This window comes from Triticum aestivum, chromosome 2B (assembly GCF_018294505.1).
Source record: "Triticum aestivum cultivar Chinese Spring chromosome 2B, IWGSC CS RefSeq v2.1, whole genome shotgun sequence".
Taxonomy (NCBI): Eukaryota; Viridiplantae; Streptophyta; class Magnoliopsida; order Poales; family Poaceae; genus Triticum; species Triticum aestivum.
The window spans coordinates 713,815,888-713,831,406 of record NC_057798.1 but is presented as its reverse complement, the minus strand read 5'-3'; the positions used below and the strand labels follow the sequence as shown (position 1 = coordinate 713,831,406).

The 15,519-nt window shown below is 51.5% G+C and overlaps 1 pseudogene; it reads left to right on the top strand.

Annotated features, from left to right (window-relative positions):
• Positions 1-10,336: 10,336 nt before the first annotated feature.
• On the top strand, positions 10,337-12,082 carry LOC123042241 (cyanidin 3-O-rutinoside 5-O-glucosyltransferase-like; annotated as a pseudogene).
• The last annotated feature ends 3,437 nt before the right edge of the window (positions 12,083-15,519 follow it).

The following is a 15,519-nucleotide window of genomic DNA, read 5'->3' as shown; positions in this document are numbered from 1 at the left end:
TTATTTGCATTAGCTCTGTTCATTTGTTTCTTTGAGCTCTGATTTTCTGTTCCCTATATTCTCCCAGTATCCCATGCTAGATTCAGGGGGAGCAAGACATCTAAGGGAAAGAAATCATTTAAATTCATTGCAGATCTTTACCTTTGGGGACATGTCTAATCCAATATGGTACTTGATACTCACTCTCTACATGTCATCCCAGTCTTGGTATTCTTGTGGTTTCTTCTCTTTGCTCTGGCTAGTAGGTGTATCTGTGTTATTTAACCTTGTTTACGCAGGTTCATTCCATCCTAAGCCAACTCAAGACCACAAGGTAAGTATATGCATCACAGTCATGTGTATGAGGAATTCTTGCTGTTGTACATATTGTTTGCAAGAAGGACTCATGAGCATGAAGGTACATCTCCCACATACACATCTGTTGCTATCTTTTGCTCTGATGCATATGGCCAAGATACATGTAACACATTGCTTACTCTGTCATGTTCATGCATTCACATGCTTCTATATTCCATTTTCACATGATTGCATACATGTAGGGGGAGCCCATGCTTGTTACATGTCTTTTCAAAGCTTTACTTGCTATTATCTTTATCTTTATCTAAAGCTTTGATGTATGTTGTCATCAATTACCAAAAAGGGGGAGATTGAAAGCACAAGTGCTCCCTGGGTGGTTTTGGTAATTCATGTCAACATATCTCTTGTTGAACTAACACTTTTATCTAGTATGTTTCAGATAAGTTCAACAATGGAGTGGCATGGACTAAAGGATGTGGAACCCCTTCAAGATGCTAAGGACAAAGGATTGGCTCAAGCTTCAAGCTCAAGACTCTACATTTTACATTTTAGTGATCCAAGATCACTTTGAGTCTATAGGAAAAGCCAATACTATCAAGAGGGGATGAGGTGTTGCTTAATGGCTTGCTTGCTCAAAGTGCTTAGTGATATGCTCCAAAGCCCTCAACTACTTTCCCATATCCACACATGACCTAAACCTAAAGTCAAACTCGGCCCCACCGATTCTTTCTATCCGGCGCCACCGAGTTCAGATGTCATAGCCACTGCCACAAACCCTAGGCAAATCGGTCTCACCGATAGGGATCTCGGTCTCACCAAGATGGGATTGTAATCTTTCTGTGTATGTCCATTATCAAAATCGGTCTTACCGATATTGAGTAATCGGTACTACCGAGATTACAATGCATACTCTCTGGTTAACTTATTACCAAAATCGGTCCCACCGAGTTTGAGTAATCGGTCCCACCGAGTTTGCCTGACCAACTCTCTAGTTAGCTTATTACCAAAATCAGTCTCACCGATTTTGTGTAATCGGTCTCACCTAGATTACATTATGCCCTAACCCTAACCATATCGTTCCTACCGAGTTGCATGTCGGTTCCACCGAAAATCCTAACGGCCACTAGGTTTACTAAATCGGTCTGACCGAGTTTGTTGATTCGGTCCCACCGAGATTGGTAAACTGTGTGTAACGGTTAGATTTTGTGTGGAGACTATATATACCCCTCCACCTCCTCTTCATTCGTAGAGAGAGCCATCAAAACAAACCTACACTTCCAACTTACCATTTCTGAGAGAGAACTACCTACTCATGTGTTGAGGCCAAGATATTCCATTCCTACCATATGAATCTTGATCTCTAGCCTTCCCCAAGTTGCTTTCCACTCAGATCTTCTTTCCACCAAATCCAAATCCCGTGAGAGAGAGTTGAGTGTTGGGGAGACTATCATTTAAAGCACAAGAGCAAGGAGTTCATCATCAACACACCATTTGTTACTTCTTGGAGAGTGGTGTCTCCTAGATTGGCTAGGTGTCACTTGGGAGCCTCCGACAAGATTGTGGAGTTGAACCAAGGAGTTTGTAAGGGCAAGGAGATCGCCTACTTCGTGAAGATCTACCGCTAGTGAGACAAGTCCTTCATGGGCGACGACCATGGTGGGATAGACAAGGTTGCTTCTTCGTGGACCCTTCTTGGGTGGAGCCCTCCGTGGACTCGCGCAACCGTTACCCTTCGTGGGTTGAAGTCTCCATCAACGTGGATGTACGATAGCACCACCTATCGGAACCACGGCTCAAAAATCACTGTGTCTCCAAATTGCGTTTGAAATCTTCAAACCCTTCCCTTTACATTCTTTCAAGTTGCATGCTTTACTTTCCGCTGCTCATATACTCTTTGCATGCTTGCTTGAATTGTGTGAAGATTGCTTGACTTGTGCTAAGATAGCTAAAATTTGCCAAAGACTAAAGTTGGGAAAAGGCATAGTTTTTATTTGGTCAAGTAGTCTAATCACCTCCCCTCTAGACTTACTTCTCGGATCCTACAATCGCCAGTTGCTGCAGCCGTTCCTGGGCGTCGGCGTCAGTGACGTGGGAGTTGGCCACCTCCTGCACCCAGTTTGGCTGGCACGTGGAGAGCGCGGCCAGATCGAACTGTTTGCCCACACGCGAGAGCTGCGGCGCCGTTGTCCAGCTCCCTTCTGTAGTGGAAGCGAAATGGCAGCCCCACCAGCTTGCGCTGAAGCTCTGTCTCTAGGTGTTGTTCGCCGAGGTTGCAGAGAGACTTGTGATCTGTGATGATGTCGAAGGGGCCGCGCTGCAAGTACTGGCGCCACTTGTCACCGGCCATCATCACGGCGAGGAATTCCTTCTCATATGTGGAGAGATTCTGGTTGCGCACTCCCAGTGCCTTGCTGAAGTACGCCACCGGGTGCCCGTCCTGCGCGAGCACCGCGCCCATGCCCGTGTCGCAGGCGTCCGTCTCGATCGTGAACGGCCGCGCGAAGTCCGGCAGAGCCAGGACAGGTGTGGTGACCATCGCCTGCTTGAGCGTCTCGAACGCTCTTTGCGTCTGCGCGGTCCAGGAGAAACCTTTCTTGGTCAGCAGCCGCGTGAGCGGCTTCGTGATAATGCCGTAGTGCGACACAAACTTTCTGTAGTAGCCTGTGAGGCCGAGAAAGCCGCGCAGCTCCGTGGCGTTCGGTGTCGGCCACTGCTCCATGGCCTGCGTCTTCTCCTTGTCCGTGGCCACGCCCTCCTTCGAGATCACATGGCCCAGGTAGTCGATGTGGTCAGCAGCGAATGTGCACTTGGATTCCTTGATGAAGAGCTTGTGCGCGCGGAGCAGCTCGAAGACGATGCGCAGGTGCTCCAGGTGCTCCTCTATGGTCTCGCTGAAGACAAGAATATCATCAAGGAAGATGATGACGAACTTGTGGATATACTTACCGAAAACGGAGTTCATCAAGCACTAAAATGTGTCCAGCGCATTCGTCAGGCCGAACGGCATGACTCTGAACTGAAAGTGCCCATGGTGCATCTTGAATGCCGTCTTGGGCTCGTCCTCCTCGCGCATTCTGATCTGGTGATAACCGGCGCGCAAGTCTAGCTTGGACAACACTGCTGCGCCGACCAATTCATCCAGGAGTTCGTCGATGATGGGTAGGGGAAACTTGTTCTTAATGGTGGCATCGTTGAGCCGGCGATAGTCGATGTAGAACCGCCAGGTGCCATCCTTCTTCTTCACTAGCAGCACCGGCGCGGCGTAGGGGCTGACGTTGTGCGTGATCACGCCTGAGTCCAGCATCTCCTTGACTTGACACTCGAATTTGTCCTTCTTCAGAGGCGAGTAGCGGTATGGGCGCGTGTTTGCGGGGACCGCGCCCTCCACCAACGTGACGGCGTGATCGTACTGGCGATGCAGAGGGAGCCCCTGCGGTGCCGCGAACACGTCGGCGAATTCCTCGAGCAGATCCGCGAGCGGGGTTTGGCTTGCACATTTGCGAGCCGGACGCGGTGCGTGGCCGCAGGTGTCCACCATGGCCATGGCCCATATGTCATTTCCGGCCACCATCTTGCGCAGCTCCTCGGACCCGACAGCCTTGAGTGAGGTGGCCGGCTTGGGGGACACGCTGCGCGGAGTGACCTCTTCGCCGTCGTGTTGGAATTTCACCCACTTGTCCTGCCAGTGGCAAGTCATCGGACTGTTCTGGGTGAGCCAGTCCATGCCCAAGATGCCATCGTACGCTCCGATCTCCAGTTCGCGCATGGGCGTATCGAAGGTGTGGCCCTGCATCCACCATTTGAGGCCGGGCACCATGCGCGTGCAAGTGAGCTTGTCGCCGTTGGCCACCCGTACCTCAGTCGGAGGCATCTCTTCCGTGGCGAGGCCGAGGCGATCGACGAACGCCTTGTTGACGAAGCTGTGGGTGCTGCCGAGTCTAGCAGCAGGAGCATGACCTGGTATCCAACGAGGGCGCGCAACCTGATCGTCACCGTGGAATCCGTGCCGTCCAGCGCATGCGACGAGAGGATACAACACTCTGGCGCGTCCGCGGCCGGGGCAGGGGGTTGCGGCGCCGGCCCCGGGTCGTCGAGCAGCTGCAGGGCATGGATGGTGTTGTCGGAGAGCACCTCGCCGTGGTCGCCCACGTTGATGGTGAGCAATTGCGCGGGCTGGGCGCAGTGATGCTCTCTGGAGTAATGATCTCCGCACTTGAAACAGAGGTTGTTCGCCCGACGGAAATCGCGTAGCTGTCGCTCCCGTGCATACTCGTCCCCTTGGGCACGAACTGGCGCGGCCACGACGCGATGTGGAAGGGCCGCGGCTGCTGTTGATGGAGGTCGACCCGCGGGTGTGATGCGGGGGCGCGCACGGGTCGTGCCCAGTTCTTCCTCCTGGATGCGCGCGAGCACCGAGACGCGCGTGATGCTTGACGGCGCCTGGAGCTGCACCGGGGCACGCAGCTCATCCTTCAGGCCGAGAAGGAACTACGTGACGAAGAACTTGGTGTTGATTGACGGATTGAGGGCGAGCAAGTGGTACATCTGCTCGTCGAACGCAGCGCGGTACTCAGCGACGGTGCCTGTTTGACGGAGTTGCAACAGCTTGTGCATCACCATATCGAACTCACCGGCGCCAAACTCCTCCAGAATCGCTGACGTAAAAACGTCCCACGTGATGTTGCGATGCGACTGGCGGAACGCTTGGAGCCAGTGCGCGGACTAACCGTCGATGTAGAGCGTGGCGGTGGCAATCCACTGGTGGGCAGCCACCTTGTAGAGCTCGAAGTAGGCGAGGCAACGGTCCAACCATAAGTATGGCGCCGTGCCGTCGAACTTGAGAAAATCATGCTTCGGGGGCTTGTGGTATTCGTTGGAGTGGTAGCCTGGTGGAGACGCGGTCGGCGCGACGACGAACCCGCCCTGAAGTGGCACGGGCAGGAGAGGTGGGCGATGGTCGCCCAGGCGCGCATGCGACGATGACGGCCGTGACGGATCTGGTACTGGGCGCGGCGACGACGGAGGGGGAGGAGGTGGGGGTTGTTGCTGCGGTTGCGCGGGCTGGTGGAGGTGCGTGGTGACCGAGCCTGACGGAGAGGCCGATCCATCCACCGTCTTGCGCGTGAGGTCGAGGTCCACTTGCGTCAGGTCGAGCTGCCACGAGAGGCCGCGCATCTCCTGCGAGATCTGCGCGTTGAAGGCGGCCTGGAGCTCGATCTGCTTTTCGTGAGCCATTTTTTGATCGCCGATCTTGGCGAGCATCGTCTCCAGCATCTTGGTGATGTTGGTGTTCCCCTCGTCCATGGCGGCCAGAACTTGCCGCGTCGCCGCCGATGCCTTGGGGGGAGCCGTTGTCCTGCTCGAGAGGGCGTCGAACCCCGCGACGGATTTTGTGCGGCTCGCTGGAGCAAACCACACCGGCGCGGTGGATGTTACCGACTCCCAATCAAGCGAGGAAGAAAAATTTCAGAGGATTTGTGGCTCTGATTACCAGTTGTATCGCACCAGGAAGCGAGGGAGAGGGAGAGGATCCGGATCGAGCGAGGGAAGGAGAAGGAAGCTTGGAGAGGAAGAAGGAAGGATGGATTGCAGAGGAAGGATTCAGAAACAGAGTATCAACGCACGCGTATCACCCACGGCCACAGGCGGCCACTTTTAACACCACTCACGCACGCCACTTGTCTGGCCAGCTGGCTGGGCCCACCAGCCAGCTCTTCGGCACACTAACCACAGGTTAGGTGTGACAAGAAATTGACTCAAAGTCAGCACACTTTGATTAATCTCTAACGGAAACAATAAGAAGAGCAACAATTAGGCACACACTCTGTTATCACAGACCAGTTAACTCACTAGGAGTTGGCCAAATGGCCCAAGCAGGCCCTCCAAAAGCTGCCCAGCCGACCAAAATTTTCTTTGCTCCCAGGCTGTGCACCCCAGTAGACTACAGACATGAACTCGTTAAAACTCATCGGTGGACTTCCCAACTAAAAGCCGAAGGGGACAAGTAAAAACCGGTTAGATGCCTTCTCCATCTTTCCACAGAGCCGGCCAGCCTTGGCACTCAAATCTGCTGCAACCTGCAACTTGGTGGCCAATTTTTATTTTTGCAACTGAAACAGAACCGGTTGGCTAAACTGCCAAGGTTCCGACAGAAGAAACACAAGGCTAAACTTACAAGTGTGATCGCAAAGTGCTCAGTTCTTAGCTACTCAGTGCCATCTGGGCGTAACAAGCCTCTTCATGTCTTCGTCTTCATCAGAGAAGTCAATCGTCTTGAGTGCATGCTCCCTTTCCCTGTCAGAGAGTGCTCGGATCCGGGCCCTCTTAGCGAGGAAGTCATCATCGACCTCCACGTAGCCATTCTTGGCGTACCCACGCCTGGAATTTGGAGAATTCCTCTACAATTCTGTTAGAACGCGCGTACAGCAGCATAATATCCCACCTTCTCCTCTTCCGGCGAAAGAATCAGGTCATGGTTTCGGAGCTTGAGAGCCTTGAAGTCAGAAGGGGCACGATCGACATGGATCACACGGTCATGGATCCGAGCAACCTCATCTTGCGGCAGCCGCGTCATCTTCTTCCCTGGAGCTGACTTGGCGTAGTAAGCCGAGGAACAACCAATCGTGTTGTCAATTTGAGGGCTCCTTTGATTCAAAGGTATTTTATATGATTTTTGGAGGATTGAAATCCCTAGGATTTTTCTAATGTTGGTCCTTTGATTCATAAGATTGAATCCCATAGGATTTTTTTTCATGAAATCTTTTATACTACATTTCGTAGGAAATCTAACATCCACTACAATCTTTTTTACAATTTCTTTGTTTTCCTGTGCCATCAAACACTCATTGCTAATTCTATAGGATTCAAGTGGACATGCCACTGAAAAAGTACAGTGTTCTTTCCTTTCTGCTACCTTATATTATATTACCCACCCGTCCCCCGCGTCGCCCTCCCTGGCGGCGACGGGGGAACCTAGATCCAGCCGCCCTTCACCCTTCCCATCTCCATCCCAACCTCGCCGCCACCGGAGGAACGTCCGGCGAAGCCGGCGCCGGCTCCCTGGATGGTGGCGGCGGGGCGAGATCGCTCCCTTTCGGTGGTGAGAGTCCGGATCTGAGGCGGCGGCCTCGCTGGTGCGGACGGCGCTCCTCCGACGGCGGGGAGTGATCGTCGGTGAGGTAGGCCGGTCCCCCTCGGCTGCGCGGGCAGCGAGGTCCCGGTGGGCGCAGGTCTTGGCACGGGGAGGCCCCGGGCTCCCCGCGTCAGATCGGAGGCGATCCGGGTCCGCTCGTGATGCATGACCTCCGGCCAGCCTGGATCTTCGGCGTACTCGCGCCTGCGGATGTTGTGGCTGGTTCGGAGGTGGCGGCAGGGTGCTTGGCCGGGGGAAACCCTTGGCTGCCGGTGGCGGTCACGGCGTCGATGGCGTCTCGGACGCCATTCCCTCCTTGGTGGCGGTGCCGAGGCTAAACCTCCCCTGCCTCCCCCCCTTCCCCTGCGCCCGGGTGAAAACCCTAGCCCCGGTGGCTAAGCGGCGGCTGCGCCACAACGTCGTCACCTTCTTGAAGGCGCCGACTTGGGCATGGGGATGCTGGGTGTGCATGGCGAGCTTGTCTGGTTCCTGGTGGCGGCCCACCTGATGTGCTGCGTCGCAGCTCCGGGCAGTGTCTCAGGGCTGCGGTGCTTCTCTTCCGGCCGTGTCTCCGATGGGGACCTCGCCCTTCCTCACCCTGTACATGCCGTGGTGGAGCGGTACTTCATCTCATTCATTGATGGCGGCGAAGATCGGCGGCATGGCGCTGTGGAGGCTCGCCGCCCGATGCGCGGAGATGGACTCACGCAGGAGGAGGTTGCTGTGTGGCGTCATGGTGACGTCGATGGCAGAGTGGCCAGACAAGGTAGAAGCCTCAATATGATCTGAAGACGGACCTGTGGAAGATGGTGGCGAGGACACACGAGTGCGTCTGTCCGGATTGTGTCCCAGACCCGGTATGTGGCTCGGCTGGGGCTTCCGAATATGTTTCGGTTTCCGCCTTTTTGATGTTAGGCTTAGGTGAGTGGTTTGGGTAGTAGCCCAGCTAGCACCCCTTCATCATTTTGGATAGGAGTTGCGGCATGTGTTGCCAAGATGGTGGATTCAGACTCATTGTTGTAATACTTTGTAAGGTCCTCGAGAATAATCAATAAAGTGGTCGTATTCCCCCAGATGCAGAGGCCGGGGGTCATCCTTCTTTTTTTTAAAAAAAAAAGTGGGCATGCCACTCTAATCCTATACTTTTCCTGTTCTTACATTTTCAAAATCCTACGAATCAAAGAGGCCCTGAGTGGCATGATCAGTTCTTCCAGTTGCCAGGTGGGGGAGGTTCATGCTGCGGTGTAGGCGTTGCCCGAAATTCTAGTGTAATCCTTCTATACCGTTGTTGTGAACTGACAATGTTGGCGTGTGTGGAGATAAAGCAAACACACATGCGGGTGTGTGTTGTGACTTACTTGGATTTATTTCTTCAGTTTTTTTTCCTCTTAAACTTAATATATGCATTTGGCTTGATCTGAGATGGTGTGCGTGGAGTACCGCTAGCTCCATGCCGACAAGTGTGTGGGTGTTTGTAAAATTGCACTTACCTGGCAGTTTTGTTGTTGACAGACTTGCTTTGCTTAGATTGATATGTATAACACAACCGCCAGTGCGTTTGCTTTATCTCCACTGCTTAGTTTGGTCTGTTGTGTTGTTTCAGGCGTGTGTTGTGATGCATAGGTTAGTGATCAGGTATAGTGAAGTGAGAGTGCATGCCCTGGAGCTAGTACTATACTCCCTCCATTTCAAAATATAGTCCGTCCATATTTTTTGAGGTTCAACTTTGACCATAAATTTAACCAACAAAATCGATTGCGGCGGGAATAAAATTATATAATTGAAAACTTCTTTTGAATACGAATTCACTGGTATAACTTTTGCTCCCGCCGCAATAGGTCTCGTTGGTTAAATTTATGGTCAAAATTGAATCATGAAAATAGAGGAAACACTATATTTTAAGACGGAGGAAGTATGATGCAAGATCCTCTGTGTGACGTGCAGGTATTCCTGAACAATGGAACATGCACTCAGTGCATGAAGCAGTGAGCGGCATGGGCTCCGGGTTGGCATGTGCGTGCTCAGGGAGTTTGCTGCATTGCAAATGTATCCCGGCACCCACGGCATGGATTAGCCATTGTTTAGTGTGGTTTCTGTCCACCTCAAAAAATGTTTGGTACTGAATTTGTGTGCCATAAGCTGTCCTGGACGAAAAATAAGTTTATGCGAGCGTGTTTTACGTAACTGAATGAATGTCAGACCAAGCTTGGTTCACAAAAAACTGCAGTTAAAAATTATTGTTCTATGGCTTTCAGCTGAAACCTGCCCAGAAACAAGCTGCCTGAACATCAGACATCACAATTAACACGCCGAAAAACATGCTTACTGGAGAACACCCGCGGGTGTTTCACTGGACACCAATGCTCCACGAACGCACTTTCGGCTGCGGGTGCCCTCCTCTGGCCAGCAATCAACCACGACTTGCATCCCTGCTCGACAGCGAGTCGTACAAGTCTGCACGCGCATGGGCATGGAGCATGTCAGATGAGTGTAAGACTACATGCAGTCCTCCTGCATGGTTTGAAAAAATGAAGATGAATTCCTCTTTTAATCGAAGCCGGAAGCTATAGATTGTAGTAACTAGTTAACGCATGGGACATGTGGTTATATACTCCCTCTGTATCACAATACTTGTAGCTGGATGAACTAAGACTCGATTATAACTAGTTAAGGAATAAAACTCCTTAAATTTCCCGGGGAAAAAACTGTACGGCTGACTGCCAAAAGGAATAGGATAACCGTCGGTGTCGACGTCACCCGTAGCTAGCTGCTGGTGATGTTTCCGTTTCGGCACACTGTGCACTGCAGTGCACCCCCACTGTTTCCGGCACAGGGCTAAGATAGCACAACGGCACCAGCCAATATATAGGGCGCATGAGCGTTTTCCCATCACATGAGAAGCAGATACGTCTTCATTTCACGTTGAAATTTATCGTCTTTCCTCTATCCATGGCCACGGACACACAGCAACACAGCCGCAACGGCGGCATGCACACCGGCCACCACTTCCTCATCGTGGCCTACGGCTTCCAGAGCCACCTCAACCCGTGCCGCGTCCTCGCGCACCGCCTCGCGCGCCTCCACGGCGTCCACGGCTCCGGGCCCGTCCTCGCCACGGTCTCCCTCCCGGTGTCCGCTCACCGCCGCATGTTCCCTTCTTCCGGAGACGTCGGCAATGGTGAGGATACCGCCACCGACGGCGTCGTCTCTTATGCTCCATACTCCGACGGCCTCGACGACGGCTCCATGGCCAGGGACGGCGAGGCTAGGGCGCGCAGCCGCCAGGCGACCTTTGAGAGCCTGTCATCCCTCCTCGCCACCTTCGCCGCACGTGGCCGGCCCGTCACGTGTGTCGTTTGCAGCATGGTTCTCCCCGCGGCGCTGGACGTCGCGCGTGAGCACGCCATCCCGCTGGCCGTGTACTGGATCCAGCCGGCCACCGTGCTCGCCGCGTACTACCACTACTTCCACGGCCACGGCGACCTCGTCACTTCCCACGCCGCCGACCCCGCGTACGAGGTGTCCCTGCCCGGGCTGCACCGCCCGCTCCGGATCCGCGACTTCCCATCCTTCCTCGTCGACACCACGGGCAGCGAGCTGGTCAAGTTCTTCAACGAATCGGCCCGAGAGCTGTTTGAGCACTTGGGCGATCCTGGCTGCACCAAGGTTCTCGTGAACACTTTCGACGAGCTGGAGCCGGCAGCGCTGGCAGCCATGAAGGAGCACCTAGACGTGTTCGCCGTTGGGCCGGTGATCGGCTTCTCCTCGACCGAGGCGCGCATCCACCTGTTCAACCACGCCGGCGCCGACGAGAAGAGGTACATGGAGTGGCTGGGCGCGCAGGCGGCAAGGTCGGTGGTGTACGTTTCATTCGGGAGCATATGGACGTACAGCAAGAAGCAAATGGAGGAGATTGCCAACGGGCTGCGGCGGTGTGGGCGGCCGTACCTGCTCGTCGTGCGCAATGATGGGCGGCAAGAGGACGTGAGCCGGAGCCTGGACGACGTCGTGCTAGAGGGGCAGGGCATGGTGGTGGAGTGGTGCGACCAACCCAAGGTCCTGTCGCACCCGTCCGTGGGATGCTTTGTCACCCACTGCGGCTGGAACTCGGCGCTGGAGGTCATGGCGCTCGGCGTGCCGGTCGTCGCCGCGCCAAGCTTGTTGGACCAGCCGACGAGCGCGTTCTTAATAGAGGAGGAGTGGGCTGCCGGCGTTAGAGGGGAGCGCAACAGCGAGGGCGTCTTGACCGGGGAGGAGCTTGCGAGGTGCGTTGAGCTGCTCATGGATTATGGCCAGAGGGCCATTGAGATCAGGGAAAGAGTAGAGGCTCTCAAATGGATGGCGCAAGAGGCCGCGGCTTCGGGCGGGCCGGCGGAGCAGCCTCCGAAGCTTTGTCATGGCGGCCAATTCAATCATCGGGTGAAGTTTGCACGAATACACCACCAAACATGTCGAGATCGTGATTAAGTACGGGACACAGTGAAATAAAATAGGACGAGTCCAGCTGGCGGCCGTTGGCTCGCTAGCCCTTGCGAGCGGCCGGACAGAAAAGAAAAATTTATGTCCCCAGTTCCCCAAAAGGAAAGCATCCTTCCGCAAAACCCACGAACAGAAAGAGAAATTCAAGGCCTAGTCGCTATCACGTGACCCACTACCCTACAGATGCCTTCTACGCCTTCCTCGCTCACACTTCCTCCTGCACGGCGTCGCCTTCTTCTCCATACTAGTAAAAAACAGCGCTTTCATTCGGGCCAGATAAGCCCATTAATCCCAGTTCTGTCATAAACCGGGACACATGGGCCCATTGGTCCCGGTTCGTGAGGCCAGGGGGCCTGTCGGGCCTCAATCCTGACCCACCACCATTGGTCCCGGTTGGTGGCTTGAACCGGGACCAAAGGCTGGTCTTTAGTACTGGTTCAAACCACGAACCGGGACCAATGAGATGCCTATATATACCCCCTCGCATAAGAGTAGAGCACACTGCTTTATTTTTTCAGGCCGACGAGGGAAGAGGGCTTTGTGGTGGTCTAACTCACCTCCTATGCACACGAGGTGTTCGATGGAATGCCCGAGCCACACTACTTAAGCTTTCTCCTCTCCAAGCTCCATTTTTCTCAATATTTGTCTAGGTTTAACGGTCTGTTACGTCCCGTCCCCGTCTTCACCGCCGTCGATCACCCGCGCCGATCTCGTCGCCAGCACCACCGTGGTGAGCCTCTTGCTCTTATCTTCTTTCTGAAAGGAAAAAAAAAATCTTACTTGTATGTTTAGATAGACACTTGTATAATTTTCTTACTTTTATTATTGCTTCTTATTATATAGTGCGATGGTTTTGGTATCCGCCCCCATCGGCCCTCGTCCTGTCTATGATTCGCATGTGGTATATATTATCTTTATAACTATTTGGTTCATTTATTGTTTATGACAATTATGCCGACCAACGTGACATAGATTTTATTTATCTACGAGGTATGTGAACCGGAAATTCCAACCGACCCTATTGTTGAGAGGTTAAATTTAGTTGAAGAAGAAAACAATTTCTTGAAGGAAAAAATAAGAAAAATTGAGGAGGAGAAGATGATATTGGAGTTGCATGTTGCGGATGTCGTCGATGATCACAAGATCAACATGGATGCAATGCGCTTGAATTAGAAAAATTTGAAAATATGCCATTCGTACCGAGGCTTGATATCATTATACGTTGGATCAATTGTTACCTTGGTTGCGATTATGATCGCATTTGTTTTCGCATTGAAATGTTTTACATAGTTTCAATGTATGGTTTAATTAATTAGATGCTTTGGAGAGCTATATGTTGTTAGATGAGAACTATGTATGTACTTTGGTTTTAATGTGATGATGAACTTCTATTAATTTGGTCACTTAATTATCTATTCATTATGTTCTGTAATGGTTTTTGACACACTTAATTATATATAATGCACGCAGATGAACCAGCAATGGATGTACGGTGACAGACACACCTCTGAGTACATTAAGGGCGTGCATAATTTTCTCGAAGTGGCTGAGGCGAACAAGCAGAATGGTTTTATGTGTTGTCCACGCTCTTACCAAAGAAGAGAAGGAATTCTTCTTTGTATGCCTGCTTAGTATGAAGGTCCCATCTGGCTTCTCGTCGAATATAAAGGGAATAATAAATATGCCATAGAAAAAGTTCCAGAACCTAAAGTCTCATGACTGCCACATGATTATGACGCAACTGCTTCTGGTTGCATTGAGGGGGCTTCTACCGGAAAACGTCCAATTAGCCATTATGAAGTGATGACTGCTACATCTTGAGCTTGCGTTGGTTTTCCTTGAAGAGGAAAGGGTGATGCAGCACAATAGCGTAAGTATTTCCCTTAGTTTTTGAGAACCAAAGTATCAATCCAATAGGAGGCTCCTCAACAAGTCCCACAAACCTACACAAACAAACAAAGAACTCGCAACCAACGCGATAAAGGGGTTGTCAATCCCTTCACGGCCACTTGCGAAAGTGAGATCTGATAGAGATAGTATGATAAGACAAATATATTTTTGGTATTTTATAATATAGATCCAGAAAATAAAGATGCAAATAAAAGTAGATTGGAAGCAAATATGATAAGAGATAGACCCGGGGGCCATAGGTTTCACTAGAGGCTTCTCTCGAGATAGCATAAGTATTACGGCGGGTGAACAAATTACTGTCGAGCAATTGATAGAAAAGCGAATAATTATGAGATTATCTAGGCATGACCATGTATATAGGCATCACGTCCGCAACAAGTAGACCGACTCCTGCTTGCATCTATTACTATTACTCCACACATCGACCGACTCCTGCCTGCATCTAGAGTATTAAGTTCACAAAGAACAGAGTAACGCATTAAGCAAGATGACATGATGTAGAGGGATAAACTCAAGCAATATGATATAACCCCCATCTTTTTATCCTCGATGGCAACAATACAATACGTGTCTTGCAACCCTTTCTGTCACTGGGTAAGAACACCGCAAGATTGAACCCAAAGCTAAGCACTTCTCCCATGGCAAGAAAGATCAATCTAGTAGGCCAAACCAAACTGATAATTCGAAGAGACTTGCAAAGATAACTCAATCATACATAAAAGAATTCAGAGAAGATTCAAATATTATTCATAGATAAACTTGATCATAAACCCACAATTCATCGGATCTCGACAAACACACCGCAAAAAGAGATTACATCAAATAGATCTCCACAAGAGAGGGGGAGAACATTATATTGAGATCCAAAAAGATAGAAGAAGCCATCTAGCTAATAACTGTGGACCCATAGGTCTGTGGTAAACTACTCACAACTCATCGGAGAGGCTATGGTCTTGATGTAGAGGCCCTCCGTGGTCGATTCCCCCTCGGGCAGAGTGCCGGCGAAGGCTCCAAGATGGGATCTCGCGGATACAGAAGGTTACGGTGGTGGAAATTGTGTTTCGTCTGCTCCCTAGATGTTTTCGGAGTACGTAGGCTTATATAGGAGGAGGAAGTACGTCGGTGGATGCCCGAGGGGCCCACAAGACAGGGGGGCGCGCCCTATAGGGGGGGGGGTGTGCCCTCCTATCTCGTGGAAGATTCGGCTGTTTCTTGACTTGCACTCCAAGTCCTCTGGATTATGTTCGTTCCAAAAATCACGCTCCCGAAGGTTTCATTCCGTTTGGACTCCGTTTGATATTCCTTTTCTTCGAAATGTTGAAATAGGCAAAAAAACAGCAATGCGGGCTGGGCCTTCTGCTAGTAGGTTAGTCCCAAAAATGATATAAATGTGTAAAATAAAGCCCATAAACATCCAAAACAGGTAATATAATAGCATTGACCAATAAAAAATTATAGATACGTTGGAGACGTATCAATGACCCACAAGTGTAGGGGATCTATCGTAGTCCTTTCGATAAGTAAGAGTGTCGAACCCAACGAGGAGCAGAAGGAAATGACAAGCGGTTTTCAGTAAGGTATTCTCTGCAAGCACTGAAATTGTAGGTAACAGATAGTTTTGTGATAAGATAATTGGTAACGGGTAACAGGCAATGAAAGTAAATAAAGTGTAGCAAGGTGGCCCAATCCTTTTTGTAGCA